The following is a 4,288-nucleotide window of genomic DNA, read 5'->3' as shown; positions in this document are numbered from 1 at the left end:
GGACCTTGAGTAGGAATAGGAGAATAGGGGACTTTGCACTCTCTGGATAAGATAAACTGCTTACAAATATGGGATCTAGGTATAAGGGTGTTTTGTTTTTCTCAAATGCCACAGCATTTGATGTTACACATTTAATGTGTTGTCTTTAGATCTGATTTAACATTGAGTGTGAAATAGGATGAAACAAGGAACAAATGAAAGTAAATGTGCCAAAAGATGCAAACAGTGTAAACAATCTTTAATGGACTATAGATAATGTTCACACATAAAAGCAACCCAACTTTGATTTGACAATAACATTATCTAACATTATATGAAATGTTTGACAATAACATTACCTCACCTCTCTCATTTCCTTTCACCAAATGCAATGTAAATATAGTACAAATAATATTCACTAAACGCAAGGCATTGGAACTCATCTGCAATCTTGATGTTTCATAAAAATGTCAGACAAAATCCACAAATAGCCAAACTAGTCAAACACAAATAAAAAAATTCAGATTCTGCAAAGTTACCGCTACCCCAAGAAACATCTAACTGAAGAGTTAATGACAAAGATTCATTCTAAATCAAGTGTTGACCAAAGTGAGCACTTAGAATTCATCTTTGCCATGAACTGTCCAGTTATTGTGCAAATAAACTCTGCTGCCATATTGTGACTAAATTACATAAAACGCAAAAGTTGTAACATTATTAGACACTACATGGCACCAGAGTTTATTGGCACAAAAGTGCTTGGTAGCTTAGAGAATGCACATCGCTCAAAAAAGAACTTTTATTTAACTGCATCACCATATTTTTTTAAGGTGAAAAAACATCCATTAGTTTCTCACTCAATATACTGTATGAACAATCAGTCTAAAAGAAATTCTTGTACCAAAATGACAAAAATAAAAGTGCAATTTAACCTGAGACTTTTTAATTTCTTCAGTGAAATTATGAACATTCTATCATAAGTACACTCAAAACTCAGTATATCTTATATGCTTATATGTGTAAAGGTACAGACTTGGTCAGATGGCCTTTAAATGTGAATAAGTATACTTTACCAAAAGTTTTGAATGGTGAAAGATGCACATATTTCTAATCTGTTTAGTCTGTAGGTCGACAGACTAAAATACTAAACTATGTCCATTACCCATATATTACTTTCCAAAATTTTGTTCATTTCACACCTGAAGTCAGGATAGCTATCATAATGAATAGACACTCTCAAATAACAGCCACATGTATGTGCCATAGGTCTTCTCTCAAATCCTTGCATGTGTGTGAAGTCAACAGTTACAGTCTTGCCGAGAAAAAGATCTGAGCCTGTGCAGAACCTCAGGAACAGAGACTGTTTCCTTCCATCACACTCTCGCAGGTATGTTGTAATATGCTTTGATATTTCCTTTTCCTGTGCATTCATTGTGCAGGGAAACTTCAGTGACCGTATGATTTTCCTTGCCGTTGGCTGCAAGTTTTCATACACAGTTTCAATTTCCTCAAGGCTTTGCTGAGGGGAGCGAGTACACTTTCCCACTGTTCGATAACATAAGCAGGCTCTTGAATAAGGGTTTTGTGAGCCAGTTCTTGCAGAATTTGTTCAATGTTGTGTGCATTTGGCATTCTTCGGCAGCTGTAGTTGTCCAAGATTTCCAGTAATTCATCTTGGTCAGAACTGTTGAAGTCTCTGTGACAACATTCCAAGGTATAACGGTCAGATTCTGAGACATACTTTAGAAAATTGTCAACAAGATCACTCTTCACATATCCAAGAGCTGCCTGTTCCAAGATTACAGGAGCAAGCTTGATGGGCAAATACTTCTGTTTCTGCCAACCAAAAGAAATAATTTTACCTATACTCTGCCACTTTTTTTTGCCATAGTCATGTCGGAGAAATGGTATCTTGAAAGTGCTGCCTGTTGTACATTGTTCATAGAATTCATGCCAGAATTCAGAGAGGCAATCTCTGAGAACACCTCCATCATCGTATCCATTCTCATACTGCCCATTTGGTAGTAGAAGCTTTACTTGAATTTCTGATTGAGTATATGAAAGGCGTTCATCAGTGAAATGTTCAATAAGCTCAGATAGTATCTGGCTGCGATGAACAACAAGGATTTTTTTGTCTGGTTCCCTGAGTTCTTGTGCCAGAGGCAAAGTGTCTTCTAGACTTTGTTCTCCCATCTCAGAGAGGTCTCCATTGAAAATTGTAATAATATTGCTATCCTCCACATTTTCCCCAGTAAATATGGTAGAACTTTGCTGAGCTAAACTGGAATCGTCTGTGACATCTGCAGGATAACATTGTGCCACGTCATCACTGCCTAAGTTCAAATCATTTCCAGTATTTCCAACATAGATGACATCTAATGTTTCTAATTCCAATGGTGGATCAATTTGTGAGTCTGTAGAGGGAAAATCCTGTGTGTTTTCCTGTGAGTGATCTGCAGTGTTTGATTCTTGCTGTGTCTCCACACCACCACTGTCATGTTTCTTTTTGGTTGACAGATAGAACCTCATGATAGTTAACTTTGAGGCTTCATATAGAGCTCCCACTGTACTGTCCTCATCTAAGGAAACTTCTTGATAATTTGTCAGATCCACCTCAAACTCAGAAATATTTCCATGTGCATTCTTTCCATCTGGGAAAAACAAACGTATTGCCTCCGTTATGAGGTCTTTTTTTTTCCAGTCCTTTGAAACACTTAACTTTCGTGTTCCACCACCCTTTTTGGTTCTCACCTGGATAAAGCCTCCTTTTCCTTCATCATACAGCATCCAGCCCAACTCCACTTTCCTTACTTTCCTCTGTGTGTTCACCTCTTGATGATGAGTGATGTTTTCTGGATGCTTACACTTTTTTCTTTTATTCAGTTTTGACTTCAGTCTATCAAAAAGCTTTGATTTCCTACTGTTGGGCTCTTTTTCGTGTCTCCTACAATATCCCATCACTGCCAATCTGTCTCCATAAGATGGCAAATAATCCCTCATCTGTTCATCTGTCATTAACATCAGGACACTGGCATCAATCTAAAAATGAATAGTGTATTATCAATTTTCAGTTTCAAAATACCATACTTAAAGCATCATTTTATGTGGATCAATATGCTGATACTGGTTTAAGGAAATAGTCCATTCGGGATTGTGGAGGTACTGTATGCAGTGAAAAAATCTACTATACGTGAAAATATCAATATACTGTACAGTACTGTGCAGAAGTCAGAGACCACCCTTGCATTTATTTAATTTCCAGTTCAAACAGCCATTCAGTGCAAATTATTTAGTTTTTGGTGTCAGAAAATAATGCAAGAAACATATATTTGACAGAAGAGTACACTAAATATAATATCAAATCTATCAGTATTTAATTTGCCCACTCTTTACTTTTGTGCACCCTTCAGGCACTTTAAGTCTTCCATCCTTCCAATCAAACAAGTTACAACTGTGTCCTCCCAACACAAGTTGATCCCAAAATTGTCACTGACATTATATTAGAACACTTTCCATTAAAAGTGACACTAACATTCAAACAACTACCCAAACACACCGTAGCTGCCTTGCACATGTCTTTGTCATGTCCATCTGAAATGGCAAGAGGCGATATTTCTGATAAGATTAGCTATAAAGATAGTTCAGTTCAGTTGAGAACATCACCATCACATAGACAGAAGTTAACGTTTTGATCACTCTTGCATCAGATCTGAAAAAAATCCACAAGTGTTTCTGTCAATACTTCCATTGTAAGAAGACAACACAATGCTATGGGTCTGAAGGGATGCGTATCTGTCAAAAAGTCACTATTTGAAAAGGAAATAGACAAAAGAGAAGTAAATTTGCCCTAGAACACCAAAACTGGACACTTGAGATAAGTAAGGTTTTATAGATGATGAGTTACAGAGTGGATTTGGATTTGAACCAGCAGAAGCAGAAAATACAACCAACTTCTAAGACTGAACTTTGGAGGTGTTTACAAGAAGCATGAAAAAATATCCCAGTGGATTTATTTGAAAAACTCAAAGAAAGTCTCCTGTAAATAATGGAAGCTGTAATAAAGGCAAAGGGTGGACACGCTAAACAATGAAAGATCTGACATTATATTTAGTTGTGGATGCTTTTGTGTAATTTTGTGTTAAATATATGTTTCCTGGAATAATTCCTGACATTGAAAAATAAATTAATTGCACTTAATGACCGTTTTGACTGGAAATGAAATAAGCAAAAGGGTGGTCTCTGACTTTTCACAGTACTTAAAGTGCTGTTAATATCTACAGTAGGTCAGTGGGAGTTAGTTATAATAAAC

General features: G+C 36.5%; 1 pseudogene across 1 annotated transcript; it reads right to left on the bottom strand.

Moving 5' to 3' along the window:
* Window positions 1-221: 221 nt before the first annotated feature.
* LOC148653650 (uncharacterized) lies at window positions 222-2,902 on the bottom strand (annotated as a pseudogene). Its single transcript, XR_015941726.1, has 2 exons — window positions 2,731-2,902; window positions 222-1,675 (listed from the first exon to the last, which is right to left on the bottom strand). The product of XR_015941726.1 is annotated as an uncharacterized LOC148653650 (transcript).
* Window positions 2,903-4,288: the final 1,386 nt, after the last annotated feature.

This window comes from Lepisosteus platostomus, chromosome 10 (genome assembly GCF_059453375.1).
Source record: "Lepisosteus platostomus isolate fLepPlt1 chromosome 10, fLepPlt1.hap1, whole genome shotgun sequence".
NCBI classification, from domain to species: domain Eukaryota; kingdom Metazoa; phylum Chordata; class Actinopteri; order Semionotiformes; family Lepisosteidae; genus Lepisosteus; species Lepisosteus platostomus.
Note: the sequence above shows the minus strand (reverse complement) of the source record. Positions and strands in the feature narration are given on the sequence as shown.